Consider the following 18,705-nt stretch of genomic DNA (forward strand, 5'->3'; position numbering starts at 1 on the left):
AATACTTGTACTATTATATAATACATGCCAATTATTACCACTTCACAGATGTGATAATTATTATTTGTCGCTAATTAATTTGTGATATAGTCTGAAACCTTTAATAAAATTGAGATAAAAATAATTTAAAAACATACACAAAAATATGAAATTTGGGGCTCAAATTATACTTAGCAGTAGAGTGCACTCCCACCAGAGTTTGGGCAGAAAACCCTTTTGTGCAATTTAAATGATTCAGAAGTTGAAAGTTAGATTGGGGTGGGCAGAAAGTGTGGAACTTTGCTGATGCTCACCCACAGTAGTTTTTATATTCTGTTGAAAATATCAGGGGAAAATGAATTAATAACAGTGACATTACAACATGATACAATTATATTCCAGAAAAAAGAACAGGAGTACTTGTCTGGCACCTTAGAGACTAACAAATTTATTTGATCAAATTATGCTCAAATAAATTTGTTAGTCTCTAAGGTGCCACATGTACTCCTGTTCTTTTTGCGGATACAGACTAACCCGGCTGCTACCCTGAAACCTGTCATTATATTCCAGAGTTAATGCTGCATTGAGCTGAATGGGGGCAGTCCACAAACTGTGGAGGGCTAGTTCGACAATCTGTCTGCAGAGCCAGGAAGGCAGCACTGAACTGGGGCATTTTTCTTTGCAAGAATTTATTAAAAGGCTGAAAACATTTTTTGGGGAGAGAGAGAGGAAGGGAGATGTGCGATTTCCTCCCATGCTTTCCTCTCACCCCACAGTTCAGCGTATAGGGCGAGAGTGTAAACACAAGCCACGCCCCTCCACTTCACAGCCACGCCCCTAGTCCCCCCATACACTGGGTGCGCTCCCTTCTTCCCAGCCCCTCCCAAACCCCGCCCCCGCCAAGCAGAATTAGCTCCTCCCCTTTCGTTCCGAGCCCCCCCACTGAAGCCCCGCCCCTCACATAGCCCCGACCCTCCGTTCCAGCCTATTAGAGGCCGCGGCCTCACAGCTTATAGCACTAAGCGCTGTTGCCCCGTTTTCCCCGGAAGTCGCTGCCTGCCTGGCTCCGCCCCTACTCGGAAGCAGGTTCCACCCGGGCCCGGCCGGCCCCCGGAAGCAGCCGTGTGTGGCGGGTGCTGGTCTCAGCCCTGCGCGGAGCCAGAGTCTCTCCGGAGCTGGGCGGACGCTTCCCCCGCCCCCCTCAGCCCAGCGCGAAGCCGTCTCTGAGCGCGGCGGCGGCCGGAGGAGGCGGCGGTGGGCGCGAGACCCCCCCCAGAAGAGCCGCCGCCACCACCACAGCCGGGCAGGTGAGTCCGGGCGGCGAGGGGGGGCGGCACCGCCCTGTGGCTGCGCCCCCCTCCTCCCCCACACACACACAGCGGGGAGGGCTCGGTGACCCCGGGTTACTCGCTCCGGGGCTTCATCCCGCGCGGCCCCTCCCCGGAGACTCTGGCTGCGGCGCCTCAGGCGGTTCCCCCCCAGTCCCAGCCCGCTTGTGCCAGTGGGGCTGGGTGGGTCGGTGCCTCCTGCAGGGAGAGACCTGAAATTCCCGTCCCCTGAAGGTTAAAAGCTTCCCGCCGCCGGCGCCCTGCTCCTCCCTTCCCGGGGCCGGTCCCGCTACCCGCTGCGGCCGTGTCCGGCGCTGGCGCTGCCCCTACTGGGAAGGCTCATTCATTCCCGCCGGTCGTCTCTCATTTGCCGTCCGGAGCTGGGCGCTCCCTGGCCAGCCTTGGCGTGAACGTGCCGGGCCGTCCGCTGCGGGAATGGGTGGGACCTTGTCCCAGAAACTCCTATCATTCATCTTGTTAGTTTGGCGTGTGCGTGTACTCGGAGGAGGCTGGAAATGAGTTGCCTGAAATCATGGGTCTTTGCTGTAATGTTTTAATAGTTTGATTCACTCGTTTTTAAAATGGCTTTAAGCCAAGCTTTTATTTGTAGATCAGCCACCTAGGTTACTCAAGTTTTATTGTTCTAGTGTTTAAACAGCGGCCCACACCTCTGCTCTAACAATGGCGAGCGCCTATTTTATCTATGTAGGAATGTTTTTTTTGGTTTGTTCTAAGTGTACTTCTGATGCAGTGTTAATTGTTTTCTAATATCTAGTCTTGACTTCAAAAAATGACTGAGATCTGTGAGAGCAACTAAATTCTTAGGGTATTGTGTTCATCACCTTCTTAGGCTGTATTTAGGAGCCGTTTACTGCAAAAACTTAATTGTCAGTGGTTCTTTTGTGTGGTAGTTCATGTTGTATTACTCTTAATCTCCTTGGACTTAATTATAATGTCCTGCATAACAAAAATCATAGGAAGGAATACTAAGTAGGTATATTAATGCGTTTTCTAAATTCCTAAAACTTTACATTTACTTTTGCTGGATTAGGCTAGTAATGATTCAGTCTTGTATCTATATATAGCCTTGCATGTATTTGAGAACTGATTTGCATAACTTCAGCCAAAAATACTGAGACTTTTATTTTATATGTGAATCCCTGCAGAAATCCAATTCCAACAGCTTTGTAGTCCATGATTTACTGATCGGGGATACATTCACTGTAGTGATCAAGTGTGCTAAGTGTGGGGGAGTTGGATGTACGTTAACCAACTCTGATGCTGAGCACTGCTTCTTTTACTATAATATCCTGGTTTGCATGCAAGAATATGCATGTGTAGCAGTAGCATTGAAATGCATTGGCAGGGATTGATCAACATTTATAGCTTCTGAGTTGGAAACTACCTCAATTTCATCATCTCAGAATTTCTTTTCAACCAGGAAAATGATTACAGCAGGTGATGCCTTCACAAGAGGGTTGGGTAATATACAGCCCCTCCAATAGTCCTCTTTATACGGTGCTCAACATCAGTAGAAATGTTCACATCTGGCTTTCTGTACAAACATGTCAATCTAGCAGCCAAATGTGCTGTTAATATTTCTAGCTCTGTTTCCACAGCAACATTTCACATCTAGGTTTTTTAAATCCGGCTGTGTGGGGTTAATCAAGGTTGAAATGCAAAGAGGGGTTTATCCAGAACAGTGAATTGCTTAATTTCAGGAGGAAAATGGTGGTTGAAAGAAATGCAGATACTACAGTAGTTTAACAAGGGCTATCATTAGACTGATTTTTTTAATCTATCATTAAAAGAAACGTAGATTTCTCTCCCCTTCCCCATTTCATTCATTCATTGAACAGGAGGCACCTCAACACATTTATATTAAACTTCTGCAAAAGTCTGAGTAGTTCTAATAGAATGAGGAAATAGCTCTAATAGAATGAGGAAATATTGAGACTCCTGAGGATTTCCTTCTGGAAGTTTAACACATAGTCACAAGAGTGAAATATGAAGGAAAATTTCGGTTAAAGGTATCAATTTCCACCCTTTAGATTACTTTAGAAATATGTATTATCAGTGTTCAGGGCTTCTGTTTTCTGTCCCCCATTTTTATAGGGACAAATAATAGTGACTCCCTCCCACTCCTAAAAAATAAAACACCTGGCAAACAGAGCCAGTGGTAGAGTGAAATAACTGGATTATGCAAGACAAAACACTGAATTCTATTATTGACTCATCTGAGCTTGCTTTCAGTCAGCTTGGGTTCTGCCTAATTGGGGAAAAGGATTCAGTTTCATGGTGCACCAATATGTCTTAAGAACTAGATATGTTTCAACAATGTCCACAAATAACAGATGAGAATATCCTAGTTAACTGTCTCTTTAATAAAAGAACCGATGCTGTTGCTTTGCTTTTTCCTTCACAAGAGATTTTGTCATCCACATGTCCAGTTTCACCAACTGAAGCAGCATTGGGGAGAGAACGATAAACCTAAGATGACTGTCACAAGCACATCTAATCATTTCATATGGTGTCACTATGCATAAACTCTATGGGGAATAAGAGGCAAGACCTCTTCATGGGGACATATGTACAAATAAACCTCTCTCAAAATGTGGGGGGGAGAAAGTAATGATGGATAAAATCTATTAAGGAAAGGCAAGAGGAGCAACTAGGTGTTAGAAGAGATTGGAGATGACTACAGCCCAAATTTTGCTTAAGTATTTATGTTCACTGCCATAAGAACAGTTTGTTTTTAACGCCTCCTTGGTCTTCTGCTAGGTGTACTGCACTCAACATCCCTGAATATGTTCTTAAATATGAAAATGCCCCCTCAATTGACTAAAATAACTTGGAAGACATGGGGTGCATTACATTTTCATGTATGTGATTGTCTTTAAACATGTTACATGTTAGATATAAAATGTAAGAAATTACTGCTGGTGCAAAGGGCTGTTAGAAACTGAGGCATGACAAACTAAAACTGAGGATTTAGCATGTTATGCTGTCATATGTGCTGAAAGTTGCTTATGAGGACCTTTGTGGCAACTTTCAGCATTCTTTTTCAGCAACCTCAGAATTCTAACAGAGGAAATGATAAGCACAAAAATACAAAATTTAGTATAGAATCAATTAGTGACTGCTAACTTGGCAAAAGAGAAACTTTGGAATTTGGTCTGGGATAAGTAACTGTTAACACATATCTAAAGAGCATCTACTAGCCAGCAAACTTGTATACTAATTCATGTGTTTATGGCAGACTTCTAGTACACCTCTAGTTCTCGGTGTCAAGCTATTAATTTGCTTTTAAAAATTTATTTTAAACCACATCAATTGGCTACGCTATAGCCAATATAATAGCCTACTCAATATTATGGAAGTATAATTATGTTGCATGTTTAGGAGGTGTATCACTTCTCCAAACTTAGGTTTCAGTGACAATATATTAACCAGAACAAAGGAAACTTTCATAACATTGTGGCAGATTTACTAAATGTAAATTGATAGCTTCCCCAAAACATCTCATACATTCTGATTTTCTTTGCTAGAATAATTAGCTATTTCATGATTACTCTGGCTCTTGGGGGCTTGGGGAAAATCTCCTCTTGGTAAGTAGGAAAGTCTCATAAGCAAGTACTATTGGCTGCAGTCTAAATTTTCATTTAAATGTTTCTAGCCCGTTGGCGGAGAGAGAGGGGTAGAGGAGGGAAACCATAACCTCTCTGGGGCTAACAGCTGGCTTATGCCTTTTACCACTGCTTCTGACTTTCCATAAGCCACAAAAGTGAACTGATCAGAGACGAGTTACTTTTCAGTTTCTCAAATCTCTGTGGCAGCAGTGAAACTGACAACAATAAAGTCAGTTTTGTACTGCAGAGTCTTGCAAAAGCTCAGAATAACAGCAGAAGCAGGTGTTGTGAATGAAAATCTCAAAAATGAAGTCAGGTGGGGGGGAATAGAATGTAAAATCAGCACTGCCTTTTTGTGGCATTAGATGTTGTAAAGAGGGTTGGTTGCATCTGTTGTTTTTGATCAACTATTTTATAGTTAACAACAAACACGCTTTATCAAATATATATTAAAAAATATATAGGATTAATACCAGTAGAGTTCACAGGAGATATCTTGCTCCCTGAACAGTCCTAGAGATCAGGTTTCTATTTAACTTTTAAATAAAACTTATTATGTGACAATTATGAAGGTTGCTGGTAGTGGCCTTATAGGTGGGGTTGCAAATGGAGGGTATAAAATGGCACATAGGGTTTAAAATGGAATATAAATACTATTAACAAGATAATCTGTTTTATTCTTCTAAATTGCAGGGGTGTAGTGGTAACTTGACTGGCAGGCATAAGCGTCAAGTATGCTTTTAAAGCATGCTTTTAAAGCATTGGTATTTGTTTCACTTACATTTTGCTGAGGGAAATGATGTAGATAATTTTTCTGCACTGCTAATCTCAATCTCTGATTATGATTCTAGTCTTCAGCTCTTTGAGACTATCCACCTAAAAACCCCACATGTGCTCTTAACCATATAGGCAGAGACATGTATTCAAATAAATATTAACAGGGAGAACATAAGAATGGTCATAATGGGTCAGACCAAAGGTCCATCCAGCCCAGTATCCTGTCTGCTGACTGGCCAATGCCAGGTGCCCCAGAGGGAGTGAATCTAACAGGTAATGATCAAGTGATCTCTCTCCTGCCATCCATCGTCCCACTCTGACAAACAGAGGCTAGGGACACCATTCCTTACCTATCCCGGCTAATAGCCATTAATGGGCTTAACCTCCATGAATTTATCTAGTTCTTTTTAAACTCTTCTATACTCCTAGCCTTCACAACCTCCTCAGGCAAGGAGTTCTACAGGTTGACTGTGCGCTGTGTGAAGAACTTCCTTTTATTTGTTTTAAACCTGCTGCCCATTAATTTCATTTGGCGGCCCCTAGTTCTTATGGGAACAAATAAATAACTTTTCCTTATTTACTTTCTCCACACCACTCAGAGGTATATAAAATCATATCATCTCTCCTCTTCTCTCCCCATCTCCTCTTTTCCAAGCTGAGAAGTCCTAACCTCTCTAATCTCTCCTCATATGGGACCTGTTCCAAACTCCTAATCATTTTAGTTGCCCTTCTCTGAACCTTTTCTAATGCCAGTATCTTTTTTGAGATGAGGAGGCCACATCTGTATGTAGTATTCAAGATGTGGGCGTACCATGGATTTATATAAGGGCAATAATATATTCTGTCTTATTCTCCATTCCTTTTTTAATGCTTCCTAACATCCTGTTTGCTTTTTTGACTGCCGCAGCACACTGCGTGGATGTCTTCGGAGAACTATCCATGATGACTCCAAGATCTTTCCTGATTAGTTGTAGCTAAATTAGCCCCCATCAAATTGTATGTATAGTTGGGGTTTTTTCCAGTGTACATTATTTTATGTTTATCCACATTAAATTTCATTTGCCATTTTGGGGCCCAATCACTTAGTTTTGTGAAATCTTTTTGAAGTTCTTCAGTCTGCTTTGGTCTTAACTATCTTGAGCAGTTTAGTATCATCTGCAAACTTTTCCACCTCACTTTTTACCCCTTTCTCCAAATCATTTATGAATAAGTTGAATAGGATTGGCCCTAGGACTGACCCTTGGGGAACACTACTGGTTATTCCTCTCCATTCTGAAAATTTACCATTTATTCCTACCTTTTGTTCCCTGTCTTTTAACCAGTTCTCAATTTATGAAAGGATCTTCCCTCTTATCCCATGACAGCTTAATTTATGTAAGAGCCTTTGGTGAGGGATCTTGTCAAAGGCTTTCTGGAAATCTAAGTACACTATGTCCACTGGATTCCCTTTGTCCACATGTTTGCTGACCCCTTCAAAGAACTCTAATAGATTAGTAAGACCTGATTTCCCATTACGGAAACCATGTTGACTTTTGCCCAACAATTTGTTCTTCTATGTGTCTGACAATTTTCAGGGCTTTGGAGCAGAGCCTGGAGCAGTGGAGCTGTAGGTTTTTCCCACAGCTGGAGCACAGCTCCAAAGCCCTGAATTTTATCTTTATTATTGTTTCAACTGATTTGCCCGGTACTGACATTAAACTTACAGGTCTGTAACTCCCAGTATCACCTCTAGAGTCCTTTTTAAATACACCTCTACACCAATATAACACGACCTGATATAACATGAATTCGGCTATAACGCGGTAAAGCAGCGCTCCGGGGGGATGGGGCTGCACACTCCAGCAGATCAAAGCAAGTTCGATATAACACGGTTTCACCTATAACGTGGTAAGATTTTTTTTTTTTTGGCCCCAGGGAACAGCGTTGTATTGGGGTAGAGGTGTATTGGCGTTACATTAGCTATCTTCCAGTCATTGGGTATAGAAGCTGATTTAAAGGACAGGTTACAAACCATAGTTAATAGTTCCACAATTTCACATTTGAGTTCTTTCAGAACTCTTGGGTGAATGCCATCTGGGGTCCTGATGACTTGTTACTGTTAAGTTTATCAATTAATTTCAAAACCACCTCTAATGACACTTCCATCTCTGACAATTCCTCAGACTTGAGGAACCTACAAAGGATGGCTCAGGTTTGGGAATCTCCCTAACATCCTCAGCTGTGAAGAAAAGAGAGAATTCATTTAGTTTCTCCGCAATGACTTTGTTCTTTAAATGCTCCTTTTGTATCTTGATCATTCAGTGGCCCCACTGGTTGTTTAGCAGGCTTCCTGCTTCTGATGTACTTAAATCTTTTGAGTTTTTGGCTAGCTGTTCTTCAAACTCCTTTTTGGCTTTTCTTATTATGTTTTACACTTAATTTGGCAGTGTTTATGCTCCTTTCTCTTTACCTCACTAGAATTTGACTTCCACTTTTTAAAAGCTGCCTTTTTATCTCTGACTGCTTCTTTTACATGGCTGTTAAGCCATGGTGGCTCTTCTTTTAGTTCTCTTACTGTGTTGTTTTTAATTTGGGGTATACATTTAAGGTGGGCCTCTATTATGGTGTCTTTGAAAAGTGTCCATGCAGCTTGCAGGGATTTCACTCTAGTCACTGTACCTTTTTAATTTCTGTTTAACTAACTTCCTCCTTTTTGCATAGTTCCCTTTTATGAAATTAATCGCCACAGTGTTGGGCTGCTGAGGTGCTCTTCCCACCAGAGGAATGTTAAATGTTGGTCACAATTTCCAAGCAGTCCTGTTATAGTTACCTCTTGGACCAGATCCTGCGCTCCACTCAGGACTAAATCGAGAATTGCCTCTCCCCTTGTGGGTTCCTGTACCAGTTGCTCCAAGAAGCAATCATTTAAAGTAGCAAGAATTGTGTCTGCATTTCGTCCTGAGGTGACATGTACCCAGTCAGTATGGGGATAACTGAAATCCCCCACTATTGAGTTCTTTATTTTGATAGCCTCTTTAATCTCCCTTACCATTTCATCGTCACTATCACTGGCCTGGTCAGATGGTCGATAATAGATTCCTACTGTTCTTACTAGAGCATGGAATTACTATCCATAGAGATTCTATGGAACATGTGGATTCATTTAAGATTTTTACTTCATTTGATTCTACATTTTCTTTCACATATAGTGCCACTCTCCTCCCCCCACCCTCCTCACATGACCTGTTCTGTCCTTATGATATATTTCGTACCCTGGAATGATTGTGTCCCATTGATTGTCCTCACTCCACCAGGCTTCTGTGATGCCAATTTATATCAATATCCTCCTTTAACACAAGGCACTCTAGGTCACCTATCTTATTATTTAGACTTCTAGTATTTGTGTACTTGTCACTGTTTCTTTGTCTGCCCTCTTCCAATGTGTCATTCTTTTTTGTGAATTTTCTCATCTGATCTGGCCCATGCTTTATCCTCTTCCATCCTCTCCTCTTGACTAAAACCTAGAGAATCTCTATTAGACTCTCCTCTAAGAGAAGTCTCTGTCTGATCCACAGGCTCCTCTGCAGCAATTGGCTTCCCCATCTCTTAGTTTAAAAACTGCTCTAAAACCTTTTTAATGTTAAGTGCCAGCAGTCTGGATCCACTTTGGTTTAGGTGGAGCCCATCCTTCCTGTATAGGCTCCCTCATCCCAAAAGTTTCCCCAGTTCCTAATAAATCTAAACCACTCCTCCCTACACCATTGTCTCATCCACACATTGAGACTCTGAAGCTCTGCCTGCCTACCGGGCCCTGCGTGTGGAACTGGAAGCATTTTTGAGACTGAAATCGAGGGCCTCTATGGTGGCAGTCTCTTTCCTAGCAGCCTAAATTTGGCCTCCAGGACGTCTCTCCTACCCTTCCCTATGTCACTGGTACTGTTCCAAACCTGAGAGCTTTTATAAAAATATAACTGGAAAAGTATTGCACACTTACAGCCAGATTCTGCAATCTTATTTGCTTTGAGTAATCCCTTATTCTGTTAGTAACCCCATTCAAGCCAATGAGACTACAGAGTAAGGCCAGGTCTATGCTTGGAAGGCTTTGCTAGTATAGCAATACCAGTGTCCTATACTGGCAAAGTGCTTATAGTTGCACATACAAAAACTGTACCTCTGTCAATATTTCATCCCTCAAGTGAAATTCTGTACTGAGAAAAGCAGTCTTGCTGGTATAACTTTGTTTACACTAGGGCACTTTGCTGGCGCAGCTGTGTCTGTTGCAAATTACATTTCAGACTACATAGCTATGCTGGTAGAAGTTTATAGTGTAGATGTGGCCTGAGGTACTATACAAACCAAGGCTGGCAGAATCTAGCCCTTAATCACTTTGCCTGTCATTTGTTACTCAAGGCTATCAAAATGAGAGCACATTGGAAGTCAGATACTAAACAAATCAACCAGTGAGAATTATCTTGGCATGAAAATTATTAAAGGACATTTGTTCTAGCAAGTTATGTTAACAATGGAAAATTCTGATAATGCTAACATTCCACTTAAGTAATACATCACCTGAATCTTTGAAGCTTTGCTTCAAAAACTTTAAGCACAAAAACAACTCTTTAAATCCATGAAATGCCCTCTTTATGGCTGGCTTCTGTACGATCAAGTTTTGTAACCTGTAAACTGATCAGGGCAGAGATTCTTACTATGTAATTGCACAGACTATTACTATGTAATTGACCTAGTGGGGCCCTGATGGTGACTGTGGTCTGAATACTACTGTAGTTCAAATCTTGACTTTTAATCAAGAGTGTAAACATGCAGTCAATAAGCTAACCCATGATCAGAACTGATGAGCGAAATATGCCCTTAAAGGTTGGAATCACAAGTCAAGTACACTAAATAAAATAAAAAGTGGTGTAAGCATACAAATCTGCTTGTTTATAGCTTCTAGTGCACTGCTGAGTTGCTTGTGCTGTTAAGTCTAAAGCTGACAATGTAAATCCTTGCTTTTTGTCTTATTGAACAGTTTTGTTCATGATAGAATATTCAGTACAGTTCATAGGAATGCCACCTACTTAACTGCTAGCACCTCTTAAGTTGGCACCTTGGATATTTGTGGAAGTCTCCTGTCAATGCACTAATCAAGCATAACTCAGCCTACTTTGAATGATCTGAGCTCACTGTCAAAGATGGTATAGAAGCAAGATATACTTGCTATACAACACAGGTAGGCAACCTATGGCACGCATGCCGAAGGCACCATGCGAGCTGATTTTCAGTGGCACTCATACTGCCCAGGTCCTGGCCACTGGTCTGGGGGGGCTCTGCATTTTAATTCCATTTTAAATTAAGCTCTTTAAACATTTAAAAAAATCTTTACCTACAACAATAGTTTAGTTGTCTATTATAGACTTATAGAAAGAGACCTTCTAAAAACATTAAAATGTATGACTGGCACGCAAAACCTTAAATCAGAGTGAATAAATGAAGACTCAGCACACCACTTCTGAAAGGCTGTTGACCTCTGCTATACAAGGTAGCAAATAGAGACTGACATTTCACATCATGTTTTATGGAAATATGCTTGAGTGTAAATATGTAACTGGAACATGCTTTATGCAAACAGTCTCTTCTAAGGTTTCATAACAAAGATTATAACTTACTGAATATATATTTCTAGCTTCAGATACAAAATGATACATACAAAGAGGAGGAATAAAGTAACTCTGGGGTCTTATTGTAATTATGCAAAGTGTATGCTGTTGATGGCTTAAAATTTTGATGGGTCCCATTGACTAGGACAATTTGGCTGTAAATGGCTGTTTACTTGCAAACCTTCCTGTGTTCATGTAAGCCAGCCCAGGAAGAATGGAGGCTGGGGTCTCACAGGACATGTGACCATGTCACATGATGCTGAAATCCATCTTAAATCTGGTCCTTCCCCATTTAGGAGGAGGGATGGGGACCCAGAGACAAAAAAAATTCTCACCTTGGGCCAAAGCTATAAAAGTGGGTGGAACAGAACAGAGGTGGCTGCCACTCCTGAGAACCCCTAGTTACCATCTGAGCTGGAACTAACAAGAACTGTACCGGGAAAGGATTGGGTCCAGACTAAGGAGTCTAGTCTGTGAAAGAAGTTTATTGGAACATCTGAGGGTGAGATTTACCTGTAAACAGTTTCTTAATGTATTAGGCTTAGACTTGTGTGTTTTGTTTTTGCTCGGAACTTTGTTTTTTGTTATTACTTGAAACTACTTAAATCCTACTTTTTATTCTTAATAAAATCATGTTTGTTTATTATTGAACCCAGAGTAAGTGACTAATACCTGGGGAAGCAAACAGCTGTGCATATCTTTGTTATAGAGGGCAGACAATTTGAGGTTACCCTGTATCTGTTTTACTCTCTCTAAAGCTTATTTATTTGGGGTTTGGATCCCATTGGGAGCTAGGTGTTTGAGAGAGATGACCTACTGAGCAGTTTTTGGCTAAAGTCTGCAGCTCTGGGGGTGTGGGCCAGACCTGGGTCTGTCTGGCTAGCCTGTCTGGCTCAACAAGGCAGGGTTCTGGAGTCCCAAGCTGGCAGGGAAAACCTGGCTCGGATGTCAGGTGTCAGTCCAAAGGGGGCCTCTGACCGAATCTGTCACAGACTAGGAAGAAAACTGAAGTGGCGATTATAAGGCACCTAGATGCACTTGATAAGAGGACTGAGCTCTGATAAAAGTAGGCTTTAGGGTTTCTGAACATGTTGGGCCAAATAAATGGCTTCTTTCTGTTGAAGAAATTTGCCCTCTAAAAGGGGTCATTTTATTGGGGGCTAGAAAGGAAGAAAGTGCTCTACTTCTAAATATCAAGTCTTTTCCTAATGAATATTGTGCAGCACAAGAACAAGAGGAAATGTCACTATCATATTCAATACATCAGTATTTTACATCTAAATGCTATGGGGACTTCTGCGGTAGAGTGCTGTTTCTTTCTTGATTGTCCTTTTCCTGTTAAATACTAAAACTGCAGTGTGTATGAATATAAATGGGTGGGGATAAGGAAGTTGTACCAGTGTGGATTTTCCTTCCTCTTTTATTGGCTTCTCAGTACTCATTTGGTTTATATTAACTACAGCATAACAGTGGAATAGCTGAATAGACTTATCTGAAAAAGGTTGGGTTTTAAGTGTTAAACTTATTCCTATCCTCTTGACTCAAAACATAGTCAGCTGATGTTAAAACACAAATATAGCAAGGTAAGATGCTAGCAACTTTGCAGAAAACAGGTTTTAAAATTCAGTAGTTTTTCCTAGAAACTTCAGCTTTGATCTTGTAATAGCTTCTGCCCAGGCAGATGTCATCATTGCATTATCTAGGCTTAAGTTTCTAAATTAACTTCATGTTTTAATGGGAAATAGTCTTTGGATACTTGCTGCTAAGTAACCCAGTGCAAGATGAAATCTTGGATAACTGACACGAGTTTGAATCTGTCCTAGGACCAACACGATCAGTACTCTTCATCCTTGTTATGATCGAGGAAAGGGAAGAACATGTAACTGTTGGGAGACTTTGTAATATCAAATTGGCTTCTTCCTCGACATGTAAACTTCTATCTGATCGGTTAAAATGCCTTGTACTAATTGTCTTTTAAATTAAAACCAAAATTTTAACATACACATCTACAGAAAAATAAGTTTCATGACCCTTGAATTAGATGAGAACTACACACACGACGGCATAGTATGGTAACTCAAACTATGAAACTGAGTGAACCGATTCTTTCCAGATGTCAAATAAGACTAAATTGTGTCTTCAGAAAGGGGGATTTTTTTTCCCCCAGTGTGAGTCTAGTCGCATGGAAAATTTAAGCTAATTTGCTCCAGCATGTAAAACTTGTAAATACATATGAAGCTTCTGGGATCTACAGCTGCTGAAAATGTGCTTTAAAACTTTCTCCTTCACTGTAACAACTCCAGAACTGAAAATCTAACCAAAGATGACAACTAAGACTCTCTTCTAAAACTCAGATGAGCTCTGACATTTTAAAAGATTTTTTTCAACTGAGCTACAAGTGCAAGTTAAATGTTGATTGCAAGGAAAATTGACTTTATTTTAGCCATCTACTTCATGTTTGAGGAAATTGATAGCTGTAGTCAAATATCATAGAGCTGAGTGTCAGACATGTAAAACCTAGCATTCTTTTGTCTTACTGGATGTCGGGGTATACCCCCCAAATCTGAACTCTGGGGTACCCACATGAAAGACCCCCCTAAGCTTATCTTCTACCAGCTTAGATTAAAACTCTTCCAAGGCACAATCTTCTGCCTTGGACAGATATTGTTGCCACCACCAAATTTTCACAAATATTCAGGGAAGGGTCACTTGGAATCCCTATTTCCCTCCCTCCCCAACCCCTTTCCTGGGGAGGCTTGAGAATAAAAAAAACCAACCAGTTGCCTTAGCAATGTGAGCACAGACCAACCCCTTGTCTAAGGACTTTGGAATCAAAGGATTCTTTTTTTAAAAAAAGGTGAATTTTATTAAAGGAAGACACACATCTGGAAACTCAGGCTTTAGGGATTAAACACCAAAAATAACTTTCTTGGGGTTCAGCTTAAAGGTTACAAGCCAAATAAAAGCACCTGGGGTTAGCACGGAGGAATCCACAAACCAAAAAGGTTCCTAATTGCATCGGTCTTAACTTTTCCTGTGCTACTTACAATCTGGGGTTCCAAATGAGGGGTTTCTAGGTATGATGCGGACGATTTTCCATACCTGGTTTAAACCTTACAGCTTATTGCTGCCTTCCCCTCTCTCCAGCCCGAGACAAAGAAACCTCCCCCCAGTGGTTTTTTCCAATTTGAAAGGGTACAGCCTCCCTATTGGTTCCCTGGTCAGGTGCCAATTCAGGTTAAGCTTCTCTTAACCCTTTACAGTTAAGGCAATTAGGGTACAGCTGCTAAGGAGGATTCTTCTATAGCTACTGACTGGTGGCTGGGTGAGAGCTACCCCCCCTCATTTATCACACTGGAAGTTAATGGAGTGCATTCCCAAGTAGAGAAGTGTCAGCACCCTGTCTCATTCTGTCGTGCTAGCAAAAGGAGGCAACATATGTGGGAGGAACTTGATTAAATTATAGACTGCAAACTAAAAAGGTTTGTTTTTAACTATGGAGTTCTTGAGTGCTTGCACAACCACTACTTTGTCATGACAGGTGCCTTAAATATTTATAGTAAATGGAATGTTACCTTGTGGATAGACTTATAAATTATAGCAAAGAGCATTGAACCTGGGTGTTGAGGTTGTTGCATATGTCAGTTAAGGGAGCATATTGAAATACATACTTTGCATGACCTTACTTAGTCTTCTCTTCAGGAATCTGTATTTTGCAAACTCATTTTCTACATCTGGAAATGCATGTGAGGGCAGGAATCAAATATACACTTGACTGTTACTCATGTAAATAAGCCTATTAAAAGTTGTGTATATGGCTTTTCATCGGGATCGCTTTTCAAAGTGAGTGACATGCCTGAAGGTAAAATTGTCACGTCGGTGTCCAGATAGATTACAGTTTTGGCTTAAACATGATTGCTTCTCAAGCTCATCTGTCTGTGGCTGTACCTAAGTTAACTGATCCTTAGTGTTGTGTGACCGTCCTGTGGAGGATCCTGTTTGCTTTGTTGCCTCTAAGTATTTGCAGTGAAAGTATTATATCATTTTAATATACTGTCTCAATATGCTTCGGTTTTTTTAAAACTGACCAAAAGTTTAACATAGTCATGGAGTGAGACAGGACCTAATTTCTGACACCTATGAAAATAAAGTATACTCATTTATGCTTTTCTCTGGTCCAAAACTAGGACAAGTTGATAAGTCTTGCATTCAAAACCTGGGGTTGGGGGAGGATACCCTAGCAAAAGCTCTCATTTTTTGGAGCTAGCTGCAGGCTGGAGCTCAGGAGCATATCATGGCTTCAGTTTGTCGTATTCTGAAGTGGATGCTAAAAGCCTATCTAAAATATAAATGCTCTCATTTGCAACTACAAAGTTTAAGGGTTAACTCTTGGAAAAACAGTTTTGTATTGTAACAGCCACTTATGTCTTTCAAATGGATTTTAACTGTAGTCTGAGCTGGAGTTTCTTGGTAAGGTTTCAGTAAGCAGGAGTCAATGTATTTGATGGAAAACATAATTTTCGATTGTGGGGAGGGGAAACTGAAGCAGAACTGATTCTACAAAAACATATAGGTGTTTAAAACTATATACAGTAGAAATACCAGAATTGGCATAAAGCCACTCTTCCTTGACTCTTTTCCACTAGTTTGAAATCAAACATACTTCAAGAAAACATGCCCCTTTTCTCACCAGAATGGAAAATCTGATTTGTTCATGGAAGGAGGTTTAATTGAAGCTAACGTTTCCAAACTTCACATAGGAGAGAGCCATTTTGCAGAAAAGGATATCCAATAAGTCCAGTCAGAAAACTGGAAAAACTAGCTTTCGGCTAGGTGCAGTACTGGTTTAATACAAAGTCCCAGCACTTGGATGTATGGCATGTAAAAACCTAGCGAGAAATTCAACTCGTGTTCATTCCGTCTCCTCCAGTAGCAATACTTAAGGTTCTGCAGATACTATGGCTCCTATGTTATGCCTTTGAAACCCCATGGAAAGTATGAGGGTTGTACAGGTGTAAATGGTGGGCTTCTAGTAGTTCTGTTGCATGAGAAGGAATAGAATTCAGCTTGCATTTTGGTAGAGTTGGCTCTAGCACTAGCAGGATTAAAACAGTGGAAACATTTCAGTTAAGTAGATGACTGAAGGATGGACTTGTGTAAGAGGGTGGCATTTAAGTAATTTTCAGAGTAGAAAGGCTTTTATAAAAATCTAATTTGGTCAGTGTCTAACGCAGCTTACTTTATGAATGGTTAAATTTTTGGGCAGAACAAAACGGGCATTTTCTAGTATTAACTATAACACGCAGTTGAAGATGCTAGTCTAGTGATATGCACTAGGGTATCATGTCTGCTAGTGGTTTAACCCTCTTAACACTTAAAAGGTGATTTCTCAGAATTCACTCCTCTTAAGCTTATGACCATCAATTTAATTGATAGCCGTTGCAGTTCTCTGCTTCATTGCTGGTGTGAGACTATCTGTGCTGTCATTCCGGTAGAGAGATGGAGCTGCTCCTTTTAAGTGTAACTTGTCTTCTAGTTTGCTTGCTTACTTAGGGTATGTCTACACTACGAAATTAGTTCGAATTTATAGAAGCCGGTTTTATTGAAATCTGTTGTATACAGCCGATTGTGTGTCCACACAATAAAATGCTCTAGGTGCTCTAGTCGGTGGACCGCGTCCACAGTACAAGGCTAGCGTCGACTTCCGGAGCATTGCACTATGGATAGCTATCCCACAGCTATCCCACAGTTCCCGCAGTCTCCGCCGCCCCTTTGAATTCTGGGTTGAGATCCCAATGCCCGGATGATGCAAAACAGTGTCGCGGGCGGTTCTGGGTACATGTCGTCAGGCCCCTCCCCCCTCGTCACAGCAACGGCAGACAATAGATTCGCACCTTTTTACCTGGGTTACCTGTGCAGACAACATACCACGGCAAGCATGGAGCCCGCTCAGCTCAGCTGAGCTCACCGTCACCATATGTCCTCTGGGTGCCGGCAGACGTGGGACTGCATTGCTACACAGCAGCAGCTGCTAACTGCCTTTTGGCGGTAGACGGTGTAGCATGAGTGATAGTCGTGGGGCTGGCAGCCGTAGGGCTGCATTGCACCAGCCCCTTGCAGGCGATGGTATATTATGACTGGTACCCATCGTCGTCATACTGGTCTGGCTGTCAATCATGGCCACCTGGGCAGACATGATACTGTTTTGATGATGATGGTTACCAGTCGTAATATACTATTTTCTGCCAATTGCCCAGTATTGTCTGCTAAGCACCCAGAAGAGGCCGAGGGCGATGCTGGGTGCTGGCGGACGTGGGGCTGGCAGACGTGGGGCTGCATTGCTACACAGCAGCAGCCCCTTGCCTTTTTGCAGATGATGGTATTTTATGATTGGTACCCATCGTCATCATACTGGAGAGGCTATCACTCATGCTGCACCGTCGGCTGCCACCTTAAGATGTAAAAAATAGATTTGTTCTGTATTCATTTGCTTCCCCTTCCTCCGTGAAATCAATGGCCTGCTAAGCCCAGGGTTTCCAGTTTAATCTTTGGGGGGACCATTCTGTGTGACAGTTGTTTGTGTTTCTCCCTGTTCCTGTACCTGTACGCCATGTCGTCACTCGGCCCGCCCTCCCTACTTCTCCTGGTCCATCAGATACTAGTTTCGCGCCTTTTTTCTGACCAGGCGCCATAGCTAGCACTGGGATCATGGAGCCTGCTCAGATCACCGCAGCAATTATGAGCACTATGAACACCACGCGCATTGTCCTGGAGTATATGCAGAGCCAGGACATGCCAAGGCGAAACCCGGACCAGGCGAGGAGGCGATTGCAGCGCGGCGACGAGAGTGAGGAAATTGACATGGACATAGACCTCTCACAAGGCACAGGCCCCAGCAATGTGGAAATCATGGTGTCACTGGGGCAGGTTGATGCCGTGGAACGCCGATTCTGGGCCCGGGAAACAAGCACAGACTGGTGGGACCGCATCGTGCTGCAGGTATGGGACAATTCCCAGTGGCTGCGAAACTTTCGCATGCGTAAGGGCACTTTCATGGAACTTTGTGACTTGCTTTCCCCTGCCCTGAAACGCCAGGATACCAAGATGAGAGCAGCCCTCACAGTTGAGAAGCGAGTGGCGATAGCCCTGTGGAAGCTTGCAACACCAGACAGCTACCGGTCAGTTGGGAATCAATTTGGAGTGGGCAAATCTACTGTGGGGGCTGCTGTGATCCAAGTTGCCAGGGCAATGAAAGACCTGGTGATAGCAAGGGTAGTGACTCTGGGCAACGTGCAGTCAATAGTGGATGGTTTTGCTGAAATGGGATTCCCAAACTGTTGCGGGGCCATAGACGGA

General features: G+C 42.1%; 2 protein-coding genes across 2 annotated transcripts in view; one reads left to right on the forward strand and one right to left on the reverse strand.

Annotated features, from left to right (window-relative positions):
* LOC117872598 (mediator of RNA polymerase II transcription subunit 1-like) overlaps positions 1-1,717 on the reverse strand; it is a 44,775-nt gene extending 43,058 nt beyond the window's left edge. The window contains exon 1 of the mRNA XM_034761237.1: positions 1,601-1,717. The gene's annotated coding sequence lies outside the window, so the exon portion shown is untranslated. The remainder of the gene's footprint in view (positions 1-1,600) is intronic.
* Positions 1,069-18,705, forward strand: part of RALA (RAS like proto-oncogene A) — a 49,575-nt gene continuing 31,938 nt past the window's right edge. The window contains exon 1 of the mRNA XM_034761241.1: positions 1,069-1,286. The gene's annotated coding sequence lies outside the window, so the exon portion shown is untranslated. The remainder of the gene's footprint in view (positions 1,287-18,705) is intronic.

This window comes from Trachemys scripta, chromosome 2, assembly GCF_013100865.1.
Source record: "Trachemys scripta elegans isolate TJP31775 chromosome 2, CAS_Tse_1.0, whole genome shotgun sequence".
Taxonomy (NCBI): Eukaryota; Metazoa; Chordata; order Testudines; family Emydidae; genus Trachemys; species Trachemys scripta.